Source organism: Ursus maritimus, unplaced genomic scaffold (genome assembly GCF_017311325.1).
Source record: "Ursus maritimus isolate PB19 unplaced genomic scaffold, ASM1731132v1 scaffold_11, whole genome shotgun sequence".
Classification (NCBI taxonomy): Eukaryota; Metazoa; Chordata; class Mammalia; order Carnivora; family Ursidae; genus Ursus; species Ursus maritimus.
The window spans coordinates 20,409,817-20,423,935 of record NW_024423453.1 but is presented as its reverse complement, the minus strand read 5'-3'; the positions used below and the strand labels follow the sequence as shown (position 1 = coordinate 20,423,935).

The following is a 14,119-nucleotide window of genomic DNA, read 5'->3' as shown; positions in this document are numbered from 1 at the left end:
CCCCCCCCCCCACCCCGTTTGCCCCAGGCCACACTTCCTATTGGCTGCTTCAGCCAAGGACTGAATACAGTGATGTACCGAGGCCCACCTCATCTCGGCAGATGGGTGTGACTCCTTTGTTGTCCTTGGCTCCAGGACATCTTTAGGGTTTTGCCAAACCTTCCTTAGACTGCGTAGCTGTCTCAGATGCGTCCATTCAACCGTATCTCAATCTTATTCTTGCGGATTCGGCTTGCGTTCAGTTTGACAACTCTCTCAGCCTTCCCCAGCTCCCTCCTTATTCCTTCGTACACAGGCATTTCCTTCTAATAAAATCCTTATGTTTTTTTCATTTATTTATGCATTTTTAACAAAGATTGCCTGTAATTTAAGGTGTACAACATGATGAATTGATACCTATACTCATGGTGACATGAATACTAGGGTCAAGCTAATTAACATGTCACTTCCTCCTCCATTTTCTGTGGGTGTGATGAGTGCCCCTGAAATCTACTCTCTTGACATATTTCTAGTAATCTATGCAGTAACATTAAGTATGGTCATCTCTCTGTACAGTAGATCTCTGGCTTATTCATCCTACGTAACTGTGACTTTGTACTCTTTGACCAATGTCTCCCTATTCCCTTAGCCCCTGAAAACCACTCTTCTACCCTCTGCTTCTGTGAGTTCTGCTTAAGAAAAAAAAAAATATTGAAGTATAATCGACACAGTTATATTAGTTTCAGGCATACCACATATTGGTCAGACAGTTCTATGCATTACTCAGTGCTCACCATGGTTAAGTACAGTCGGTCACCATCTGTCACCATACAATGCTATTACAGTATTATTGACTATGTTTCCTCTGCTATACTTATCTCTGTGACTTATCTATTTTATAACTGGAAGTTTGTACCTCTTAATCCCCTTCATCTATTTCATCTATGCTCCTACCCACCTCCCAACTAGCAAACACCAGTATTGAAGAGTCTGGGGCTTTTTGTTTTTTTGTTTGTTCATTTGTTTTGTTTGTTATATTCCACATATAGTATTTGTCTTTCTTTGTCTTATTTCACTTAGCATAATACCCTCTAGGGCCATCCGTGTTGTCGCAAATGGCAATATATTATTCTTTTCTTATGGCTGAGTCATATTCCATTGTGTGTGTGTGTGTGTGTGTGTATAGCACATCTTCTTTATTCATCTATTGAAAGATACTTTGATTGCTTCCAAATAAATATCCCTGCAATAAACATAGAAGGGCATATATCTTTTTGAATTAGTTTTTTGTTTCCTTTGAGTAAATACCCAGTAGTGGAATTACTAGATCATATACTATTTCTATCTTTAATTTTTAAAAAAGATTTTATTTATTTATGTGAGAGAATGAGAGAGAGCATGGAAGCGGAGAGGGGGACAAAGAGTGAGGGAGAGGGAGAGAGAGAATCTCCAGCAGACTTTGTGCTGAGCAGGGAGGCCAACATGGGGCTTGTTCTCATGACCCCGAGATCATGCCTTGAGCTGAGACCAAGAGTCAGACACTTAACTGACTAAGCCACCCAGGTGCCCCTCTTTAAGTTTTTGAGGAACCTTCACATTGTTTCCTACAATGGTTGCACCAATTTACATTCCTACCAATAGTAAAAGAGGGTTCCCCTTTTTTTTTTTTTAAAGATTTTATTTATTTATTTGACAGAGAGACAGCCAGCGAGAGCAGGAACACAAGCAGGGGAAGTGGGAGAGGAAGAAGCAGGGTCCCAGTGGAGGAGCCCGATGTGGGGCTCGCTGCGGGGCTCGATGTGGGGCTCAATGTGGGGCTCGATGTGGGGCTCGATGTGGGGCTTGATCCCAGAATGCTGGGATCATGCCCTGAGCCGAAGGCAGATGCTTAACGACTGTGCCAGCCAGGTGCCCCAAGAGGGTTCCCTTTTATCCACATCCTTGCCAACACCTGTTGTTTCTTGTTGATTTTAGCCATTCTGACAGATGTGAGGTGGTATCTCATTGTGATTTTGATTTGTATTTCCCTGATGACCAGTGATATTGAGCATCTTTCAGTGTGTCTGTTGGCTTTCTGTGTGTCTTCTTCGGACTAATGTCTGTTCAGGTCTCTGCCCATTTTTAAATCAGATGATTTGTTTTTTGGTGTTGAAGTCTGTAAGTTCTTTGTATATTTTAGATGTTATCCCCTTATTGCCTGTATCATTTGCAAATATCTTTTCCCATTTGGTAGGTTGTCTTTTTGTTTCGTGACAGTTTTCCTTGCTGTGCAGAAGCTTTTTATTCTGGTGTAGTCCCAATAGTTTATTTTTGCTTTTGTTTCTCTTGCCTAAGGAGACATATCCATAAATATGTTGTTTGAGGTCGATGTCTAAGAAATTACTGCCTATGTTTTCTTTCACTATTTTATGGTTTCAAATCTCACATTTAGGTCTTTGACCCATTTTGAGTTGTTTGTGTGTGTGTGTGTGTGTGTGTGTGTATGCTGTATGGTTTAAGAAAGCAGTCAAGTTTCATTGTTTTGCATGTAGCTGTCCAGTATTCCCAGCACCACTTATTGAAAAGACTGTCTTTTTCCCAAATGTAAACTCTTGTCTCCTTTGTTGTGGATTAATTGACCATATACCTGTGGGATTATTTCTAGACTGTTCTATTGACCTGTGTGTCTATTTTTGAATCCGTATCATACTGTTTGGTTACTATCATAGCTTTATAGTATAGCTTGAGATCTGGGAATGTGATACATCCAGCTTTGGTCTTCTTTCTCAATATTGCTTTGGCTATTTGAGGTCTTTTGTGTTTCCATACAAATTTTAGGATTATTTGTTCTAGCTCTGTGAAAAGTGCTATTGGTATTTGCTAGGGATTGCGCTGAATCTGTAGATTGCTTTGGGTAGTATGGACATTTAAACAATATTGATTCTTTGAATCCGTGAACATGATATATCATTCCATTTGTTTGTGGTGTCTTCAGTTACTTTCATCAATGTCTATCCGTTCATATTTAATCCTGTTTGGTACTTGCTTCTTAGAGATCCTGGACTAACACAATACCACTTCTGGAAGTTTTATGGAAAACATGAAAGTGGAGACATATCTTAATATCTAATATTATTTCCAATATTAATAATATTATTTAATATGTAATATTCTAGTGTCTGGGTTGTCTAAAATCTGGTTCTTATGTATTAAATTAGATTTTGACATCCGAAACTCAGTTCTGGGCCTCTCTTAGCTTGGCTAATTAGCGTGTGTGGTAAAGGGCCTGTGTCTTTTGAGACCACTTGGCTTTGACACTCTGTGCCTACATGTTGGATTTCTAAGTTAGCCAACAATCTTATTGTTTGCATCAGTCAAAAGGACACTTGGGCAAGAGTGAGTATTAATCCAGACAAATCCGACACCTCTTCTAGAAAAATACCTTTAAGGATTTTTTTTTTTTTTTAATGTACGGAGGGAAGGACTTGAGCGTCATTTTTGTACCACACAATCAATTATATTCAATATTGCATTTTAATATTAAGGGCTGGTGATGATTCAAAAGTGGATTCAGATTTGTTTGACTTTATCATTGAAATAGGACATACATTATTGAAATATTCTAGAGGATAATCAATGGTTTAGAGTGAAAAACACTTCGCAGTTCTTGATAGAAAGACACCTGAGCACCAGTAGCTTACAACTCCTGGAAACTGCCCAGGGGTCTTGTGTCATGGCTTTGTTCTTGGTTTACTTTCGACTCGCTGATAGTAAGTAGTGCTGATAGTAAGTATAGTGATATTATCACTAAGAGGTAACACAACTCTAGGAAGATAAAACTTCACGCTACTTTGTAGTGCAGTATAACGGAAAGAACTGTAGCCTGAGAGATAGACTATCTGCATTTGAGTTGGTTTTGCTACATGATGACTCTCAAGACCTTGGGTAAGCTACTTACCTTCTTTTGGCCTCCATTTCCTTATCTGTAAGATGGTGGTACAAATCTTTGACTCACACAGTCATTAGACTTAACTGAAATAATTCACGCAGAAACATTTGGTAAACTAAAGCACCATATTAAAGTTATATTATTGTTGTTTAATTGTATTTCTTTTTAAAAACTATTTTATTTTATTTTTTTTAAAAGATTTTATCTATTTATTCATGAGAGACAGTGAGAGAGAGAGAGAGAGAGAAAGAGAGAGAGGCAGAGGGAGAAATAGGCTCCCTGCAGAGCAGGGAGCCCAATGTGGGGCTCAATCCCAGGACCGTGAGATCATGACCTGAGTAGACGCTTAACTGACTGAGCCACCCAGGCCCCCCAAAAATATTTTTAAGTAATCTCTACACCCAACGTGGGGCTTGAACTCACAACCCAGAGATCAAGAGTCACATTCTCTACTGACTGAGCCAGGCAGGCATTGCTATTTCATCGTATTTTTTTTTTAAAGATTTTATTTATTTATTTATTTGACAGAGAGAGAGAGAGCCAGCGAGAGAGGGAACACAAGCAGGGGGAGTGGGAGAGGAAGAAGCAGGCTTCCCAGCAGGGAGCCTGATGTGGGGCTTGATCCCAGGGTCCTGGGATCATGCCCTAAGCCGAAGGCAGACACTTAACGCTTAACAACTGAACCACCTAGGCGCCCCTATTTCATTGTATTTTTAATGAAATTATCTGCTAAAGAAGGCAAGTAGGTATTCTGACCTTTTACAGGAGATTTGGATTTTATAGTCCATGCTAAGAGATTTCTTAAATAAAAATATTCTGAAACAACTATTTAAATAAAAATGTTTAAATTGAAGTATAATTGACAGACATAAACAAAGTTTAAATAAACAAAATTATTTTGCTTTGCTTCTTTCACATAAAATATGAATTATTTAATAAAGAAAGATATTTATCATTTGACTACCCTGTGAAAGGTTAAAAATGGAAACAAAAAAAGTGAGTATAAATTTAAATTGCGTGAAAGATTTGAATGTGATAGAGAAATAATTCTTTCCCTTAAATTTTGGACTGTGGTGATGGAAGGAAGACATATTTATAGCTACCTGACAACTAAAGCAAAGAATGAAAGAAGGCATTTTTACTTATTTGCAAACATGAGCAATAAAAAATATTTTTGCTCTATTGCTTTGCTTTTTCTATTGTGCTCTTTTGGAGATTTTTATGAAAGTATACTGATAATGTAACTTATCTCCACAAATTCTATTTTAAACTGCAGCTGACAATGTTATTCAATTATAGTAAAAATATTGTCTGTAATTTACTCACTTATAATTACAACATAATTATACCATTTTACTTTATTTTTCATCTTTTATGTAACCTAAGTGTGGAAGTATACGTTATTATTATGAAGTGGTTCAGTTAGGATCCTTATTCCGGTTAACTTAAGCAAAAAGAGAAACTAATAAGATACTGGTATGTCACAGAGATTTCAAGGAAAAGTTGGCCATGTAGGCCTTCAGCTGTGCAGGAACAGGCAGCAACTTTGAATCTTCTCTTTGTTCTGTCCAAGATTCATATTTCTGAAATTAAAGTCTGGTCAAGGTTGCAGCCTGTGCCCACTTCTTGGTCCTGAGAAAGACCCTCCGTGCAATATCAAGTCCATGCACCAGAAGAGGGGTGATGCCCCCCAAAAAGGCAAAAAGATACTGGGTAAGAATAAAATAAGGAATACCCCCTGCTTAATGTATTCAACTCAAATGTTTTCCAATGCTTTTTTGTTTGTTTGTCATTTTCCTTAGTACAGAGACAAATATGCAGTATTCTGTGAAGTTGTGATAAACTCAGATATCCACCAGCATGCTTTTTTGATGTGCTTGATCATTCTCTCTAAGCAAATGCTGCTTTAGGTAGACCAGACACTGGCTCTTGACCGTGGAGGCATTGGCACTTTTAAATTCTTGGTAAGAGTGCCGCTGTGTAAAGTTAAAGCAAGATACACTGGAACATTGTAGCTTTGACACATGCCCAGGTAAATTGTGTTCCTTTGCTCCTTTCTAGTTTCACCATGGCCATTACCAACAGGGGGACTAGAGAAGATGCAGAAGATACTCATGGAGATTGTATTTTTTCTCCAGAGTTAGAAGCTCTGTATATGCACGCCCATGGACAGGGCACAGGTGTGGCTTCTGGGACGAATTACCTGTGTATTGCTGTTTTAAGAATGATTCCTAATGAGTTTGGTTTGGAGTTAGCTAGAAAGGCATTGCAAGGAAGGCGGGATATGTGTTTCAGGAATGTCAGCTGCCCCATATCTGAAAAACTCTGCGAACAGCTCTGATTTCTATCACCTTTGTGTATACATTATAATGGTATCTATTATTTACTCGAGACAGCATTTAACTAAATGTCTTGCTACTCCATTTTTGGTGAAATTTAAAACATTACACACATTCAGATTCTATTGTTTATGAGTTTACTTTGAAGTAGTTATGAGAATATTATTTACATTTTCAATTTATGTTATCAAAACTGATATTCTAACAAGAAACACTAGGGGGCATTCGTTGCTTTGTTCAAAGACATTTGTATGCTTTAGTTTTATAATTTCCAATGAAATTTGTTCATATGCTTGAGAAATAAAATATGAAAATTTTCCATATTCTGAAATATGTCAGCATAGGGGAAACTGATAGTAATTACTGGCAGGACAATTTAAAGATAATATGTGTTAGAAAACGTAAAAACGTTGGTTAATGGATTTGTATTTTAACAGTTTAGATTTATATAAAATTAATGCCAGGAGTTTACGAAAAGAAAAAAAGGCAGCATATCACTGAATACTAAACAAACAAACAAACAAACAAAAGCAAAAATGAAAAATGGATGAGTGAGCAACAGGGCACAGGAATACCCAATATATACTGAAATTATAATGGAAACAATCCCTAAATAATTTTTATTGTGACAATCTCTCTTGAAATATATCAACAAATAATACAAGTATCAAGTTTTCAGAATTTCTAGCATAGAAAAACAAACCTGACATAACTTTAGACTTACCTTTATTTAAATGCACATGGACTTTGAAAATATAAAAGTAAGTTATAATGTAGAAGTAACAATGAGTTAAATAAATTTATGCAATCCTCAATTGCTATTTTATTATAAAGTATCCCTGAAGTTGCCTTACTTTATTTCCATTCTAAATTTTTCTTATTATATTTTCTTATTCTCTGGCACCTTATACCATTAACTTGTTCATTTATGAATGCAACTATTTTATCGGGCACATTCTATATTCGCAAGGTATTGTGTTGGGTTTTATAACTCTCAAAATAGCGTGTGTATGCTACAGCAAAATGTGATCAAAAAATTTGAGACTAAGTACAAATCCTCACAAACTTTTGCTATGAGATAACTGAAAAAAGCAGTGATTTCAGCATCAATTTTTTTTGGACTGGTCATATGGTTAAATATTTTCTTGAAAATAACCATAATTTTTATATTTATATGTGAAAAATTTTGAATACAAGTGTCATAAACATGAATCCTTTTTTTTTCAGTTCCAGAAGTAGAGTTTAGTGATTCATCAGTTGCCTCTAACACCCAGCGCTTATTACATCAAGTGCCCTCCTTAACACCCATCACCCAGTTACCCCATCCCCGCACCTGCCTCTCCTCCTGCTCTGAGGAAATCAGAGAGGCAGAAAAACCACAAACATGAATCTTAACATGTCTCACCCTTGCCTTTAGAAATCCACTTTTCAGATCAAGGAAGGGTCTAGTCAAAGTTAAATAAATTGAAATAATATGTAGAAAGTCCTTTTAAAAGTATAAAGTGCTGGGGCGCCTGGGTGGCACAGTTGGTTAAACATCTGGCTCGGTTTCGGCTCAGGTCCTGATCTCAGGGTGGTGAGATCGAGTCCCACGTCCCAGGGATCCACGCTCTGTGCAGAGTCTGCTTCAGATTCTCTCCCTCTCCTTCTACCCCTCCTGCTTGTGTGTACTCTCTCTCTCTACAATAAATAAATAAATCTTAAAAAAAGTAAAAAGTGCTGTTTAGCTGCAAAAAGTTGTCACTTTGGGGTTTGAATTCTGATTTTGATATTTATCAGTTCAGTGTTTTATCTGTAAAAAATGGGAATGACAACTCATTTTATGACCTCTTTCCTCCCTTTTTGTTTTGCTACTTTCCTGAGAAATGACCATAAAAATATAAAAATGATGGTTAAATGCTGAGAAAATGTTTCTTTCCTTGGGTTTTTGTTAAGCCACATAATTGTATAAGATTACCTGTATATAAAATTGTTAGTATGACTTTACATATTGTGGTCTAAAATCAAGAAATAGTCAGATGTTTATTTAAATAGCTGATCTGTCAACTTAGTGTTTTCCACCAACTCAGGGTGCGGAAGCCTCCCTGGGCTTCACAATCTCTGGCTTAGCTGCTGCTTTCATGGGAAGCTTCGAAGCAGCCAGCCGTTGCTGTCTAAAAGATGCTTGCTTAGCCTCTTCTGCTTCCTTGGCAGCCCTGATAGCTTGTTCTTGTTGAGCCTTCCTAGCTTCAGGTTAATGATTCCTCCTGGCCATTCTATCAGCAAGAGATGGCACCAATGATGGCCTTCTGGAATTTGACTGCACAGCTTGGGTTCTTGTCTTTTGACTTTCTTCTGACTGTCCTTTTTGTGCTTTCTTCTCTAGAGTATAGTCCAGTTTATCTGCTGAGGATTCCTTTTAGAAAGGAATGCCAACGGGCATTTTGCATTAAGAAATTGGGGGGGGGGTGTCTGGGTGGCACAGCGGTTAAGCGTCTGCCTTCGGCTCAGGGCGTGATCCTGGCGTTATGGGATCGAGCCCCACATCAGGCTCTTCCACTATGAGCCTGCTTCTTCCTCTCCCACTCCCCCTGCTTGTGTTCCCTCTCTCGCTGTCTGTCTCTATCTCTGTCAAATAAATAAATAAAATCTTAAAAAAAAAAAAAGAAATTGGGATACCTTCCTATCAGTCCTGGCATTGGGCCTCCCATATCTGAGGTAGATCTTGTACCCACTGAAACTGCACAGCTCGACCTTCACGGCTCTGGCAGCTGGGAAGAAGGAAAGATGGCGAAGAACTACTTTGATGTCTTCTTAATCCATTACTTTACATTGAAATCTCAAGTAACATTTGAAAAGGATCTGATATTTTTAAGTTTTTCCGAAAGGGGCAATAGATTTAAAAGAAGGTTGAGAAACAAATTGTAGACAGCTTCTCTTAGCACAATATGATCTTTTGTTTAGAAATGAAAGCACTGGAAGATTCCTGGGCATACAGAATACAATTTAATCTTTTAAGTTTTTATTTATTCGTGGTTGGGAGGAGTGCTCTATCTACTTTGGAAATAAGGTATATTTGGAACTATTTTTTCTCTTTAATTTTGATAATATAATGGGCAATGCCTACTTTTGATAACTACCACAGAAAATGAGGCATTTATGGCAACAGCAGGGGACCAACAGGGCAGCTTCTCCCACAGAATCCTTTGAGAGCCTTTGGGACCTTGAAAAAGTGCAAGAAACTTGAATCTAAGCACACCAGCAATGCTATGGTCCATGTCTAATTGCTTCCATTGATACTTGATGGCCCCAATACTTTGTCTTCTCCTTAAGCTACTGATATTATCATGAATTTACCTCACCCTCAGCCAGCTTGTTATCCCCTGACCAAAATCTTTAGTGACCCACAAACATATTTCACATTGAGTACATATTTTTCAGCTTGGTATTTAGAGCCCTCCATAACTTACCTGCCCAATGTAACCTCTCCTGAGTTCTTATTCCACTCTCTATGCTTTAGTTAAACCTACGATGTGCTTTTTTCTAAGATTATACTACATTTTCTCACCTTTGCACATTTTCTCCTTCTGTTCCATTTACTAGGAATATTCTCTCCATTTCCATCTGCCAGAATTCTGTTAATCTTCAAGATGCATCCACACACCAAATCCTTTATTAAGCCCCCTCACTAATGTTTGGCTGTGACCACTCCCTTTTTCTGAATTATACATTTAGAATATGTTTTCACCAGGTTTTGTGACTTGTCTTATGTTATAGTTATTTTATATTTGATATTCTGTCCTTGAGGACAGAGGAATATCTTTCCCATAAAGTTTTATCTTTTCATACAGTGTCCAAAACAGAGCTTGACTTATAGAAGGTACTCAACAAATATTAGTTGAATTAGGGTAAACTTCCAGATCTATCCATGAACTTCCTACTGGCTTATCTCTCAAGCATTTAGTAGAGTTGTAGAATAATGAAATTGCCTGAAATTACAGATTACCTGAAAAGCAGGCATATTTTTAAAGATGTCTACTTTAATTATGGATTCTTCTAAAAATCTGTTTTTAAGGAAATGTTTTACTTTCATTCATAGCACAACCAGAAATAAAATATTTTTTGCATCATTTTCTTACTAATATGGGGTGATTTCAAAGACTGTTTTTCAGCAGTTCTGGAAACCATATTGTAAAAGAAATTGTTACAAAGGAGATTCAATTTTGCATTGGAACATTATTCTCAGGCACTGGATATGTGCCTGATCAAGGACTTTGGTATACTATTACTACCAATATATTTTTAAAAAGCAAGTCTATAAATTCAATAACTCTTAATAGTCATATTTCAGACTTTAAGTATATTCTTGGTTATACAGAATCATCTGTTTGGAACTTCCTCAGTTTATTAGGTGAAGAACTGAGATTCAGAGAAGGTAAGTGATTTGTTCAAGGTCTTAACAGCAAGAGAGGGGCAAAGCAGTGAGGACAACTCAATTTTTAAAAATTCTCAGTTAAATAGTCTCTTCAGGAGTTCATAATATCTTTTTAACAAAATATACGAAATGAGCTTAAAGGCACTTGACCTATTCATTATACCAGGGTTTAACATGATGTGCCATGAAGTGTAAATGTAACTCATTAGACAGTCCTATAGTTTACATTTTACTTATCTAAACATTAGTTTAGGGGTGCCTGTGTGGCGTAGTCATTAAGCATCTGCCTTCAGCTCAGGGCGTGATCCTGGCATTCTGGGATCGAGCCCCACATCAGGCTCCTTTGCTAGGAGCCTGCTTCTTCCTCTCCCACTCCCCTGCTGTGTTCCCTCTCTCGCTGGCTCTCTCTCTCTGTCAAATAAATAAATAAAATCTTTTTTAAAAAGTTAGTTTAATATGTAAAATGTTCAATTAACAAAAAAATCTGCTTGGCTTAGTAAAACTGGAAGTTCTTAGAAAACCGACATAGCTCCACATCTCTTTCAAAAGCAGTATATTTCAAAAGATTTTGAAATAATTGCTACACTTCTTCCTCCAGATTTTTCTACAGTAAACTATGCATTAAATTTATTCTTGTGAACATTCTTTAAAGAAAAAACCCAAGTATGGAGAATGGAAATAACATGAATCCAGGCTTCCCGGAATATAGGCCTCCTGCCCACCCCTTCTTTCTGGAGATTTGTTGTAGAAATGTAGGGGAAGATGATAATATTTATGAGTTGATATTGTTGTAGTAAAACATCTTTGAGCTCTCAGTGGCAAAGCACACTGTTGGTTTATTTTCACTCAGGTCATTGTCTGGGGCAGGTCAGGCAGTCTTTTGGGGCAACTCTTGCCTCAGAGGTGCCTTAGGTGTCTGATATCGCTATTTTGGATGTCCAGCTCCATACATGGGGAAAAGAGAGAGAGGAGGAGAGGGAGAGAAGGAGAGGGAGAGTGATTGAGAGAGAGAAGAAAAGATTGTGTGAGAACTTTTGTTAAGGACTGGATTTAGATGTGGTCCATAACTTCCACTCATATTCCCTAGGCCAGAACTAGTTACGTGAGCCCACCCAGATCCCCTTATGTTGGGAAATGCAGCCTTCCTGTGTGTCCAGGAGGACAGTACACACTTAGTTTGGTTGGTGCACACAAGTTTTGTTCTTCCCATAGTGTACAGGTGTAGGTAGAGATATAGGTATAGGTACACACACACACACACACACACACACACACACACACACAGGCTTTAAAAAATAGTTGCATAGCTTTTTTTATTTTTTTAATTTTTTTAACTCTCTCTGCTGCCTCTTTGAGTGACAACTGGTATTGGAAACCATGAAATAGTGAGTAAAAGCCTTGAGAAGTGAAGTGATTATGATTAAACAGGAAGGAGCAGAGCAGAGAACTGAATAGCGGGTCTGCCTTTAGTTTTCACCTGGGCCAACCCATAAATTAAGCTTAAATCATGTGCATGAAGGATTTATTGAAATCTGCAGCCATAAGAACAATCTGAAGTTAGACAAATATCTTTAATAAATAAACTTCGTAAGATAAGGCTTAAAAGCCGTGGTGTGCTGGGTAAAATGCAGCGTGGGAGGAACCTCTGGTTTACAGCACTTGCCAATTTCTATGGTGTAAATGCTTCCACAACTGCCAAACTCGAAAAATTGATAAATATTTAGCAATTGGCACTCTGGCCCAGAGCAAGACAGCTGCAGCACACTTCCACTTAAAGGCCCACTGCCACATTCAGTTCGTGGAGCCCAGGAAACACTTCTCTGTTTTCTTGTGTAGGCGATCAACAGCCACCACCACCTCCTCTTCTATCTCCACCACAACTGCCACCAAGTATTAGCTGCCTACAGTGGGCCAGGTCCTGTGCTAGGCACTTTATAATGTTTCTTCAAATCCTCACAAACACCTATGAGGCAGGCATTATTGTTTCCATTTTACAAATGAGAAAACTGGAGCTGGACTATCCCAAAGTTAAACAGTGAGTAAGTAGCAGAGCCAGCATAAAAGACAAATCTTAACTTAGCCTAAAAGTAGGAAGGCTCTGAAGCTAAAATCTGTAGCAAACATCTTGCCACCTGGAGAACAAAAAATCAGACTTAGAAAAATTCTTAGGGACTTTTGAGAAATTCCCAAAGAACAAAAAACTATTACGCAAAACTTATAATATGTCCTTCTATTACTTTCAAACTTCAGCTGGCATGGAAGTGTTATAAGGGCCCTTAACATATCATTCAAGTTTTTAGTGCTTTTTTTTTTTTTTTAAGATTTATTTAGTTATTTTAGAAAGAGAGAAAGAGAGAGAGAAAGAGTGAGAGAAACTGTGAGTGGGGTAAGGGCAGAGGAGAGGGAGAGAGAATCTGCAACAGACTCCCCACTGAGCATGGAGCCTAACATAGGGCTGGAACCCACTATCCCAAAACCACAACCTGAGCTGAAATCAAGAGTCGGATGCTTAGCCAGCTGAGCCATCCAGGTGCCCTTTAATTTTTTAGTTTTTGGAAATACTTGTATTCCTTAGAGAACCCAGAAATGGACCCTCAACTCAATGGTCAACTAATCTTTGACAAAGCAGGAAAGAATATCCAATGGAAAAAAATACAGTGTCTTCAACAAATGGTGTTGGGAAAATTAGACAGCCACATGCAGAAAAATGAAACTGGATCATTACACCATTGCCTTACACCATACACAAAAATGGACTCAAAATGGATGAAAGACCTAAATATGAGACAAGAATCCATCAAAATCCTAGAGGAGAACACAGGCAGCAACCTCTGTGACCTCGACTGTAGCAACTTCTTGCTAGACACAACTCCAAAGGCAAGGGAAACAAAGGCAAAAATGAACTATTGGGACTTCATCAAGATAAAAAGCTTTTGCACAGCAAAGGAAACAGTCGACAAAACCAAAAGACAACTGACAGATGGGAGAAGATATTTGCAAATGACATATCAGATCAAGGGCTAGTATCCAAAATCTATAAAGAACTTATCAAACTCAACATTCAAAGAACAAATAATCCAATCAAGAAATGGGCAGAAGACATGAACAGACATTTCTCCAAAGAAGACATACAAATGGCCAACAGACATGTGAAAAAATGCTTAACATCATGGCATCAGGGAAATACAAATCAAAACCACAAGTCAGAATGGCTAAAATTAGCAAGTCAGGAGATATGTTGGTGGGAATGCAAACTGGTGCAGCCACTCTGGAAAACAGTATGGCAGTTCCTCAAAAAGTTGGAAGTAGAGCTACCCAAGACCCAGCAATTGCATTGCTGGGTATTTACCCCAAAGATATAAATGTAGTGATCCAAAGGGACACCTGCACCCCAATGTTTATAGCAGCAATGTCCACAATAGCCAAACTATGGAAAGAGCCCCAATGTTCATTGACAGA

The 14,119-nt window shown here is 38.0% G+C and overlaps 1 pseudogene; it reads right to left on the bottom strand.

The window, feature by feature from the left end:
* Positions 1–8,293: 8,293 nt before the first annotated feature.
* LOC103656996 lies at positions 8,294–9,503 on the bottom strand (annotated as a pseudogene).
* Positions 9,504–14,119: the final 4,616 nt, after the last annotated feature.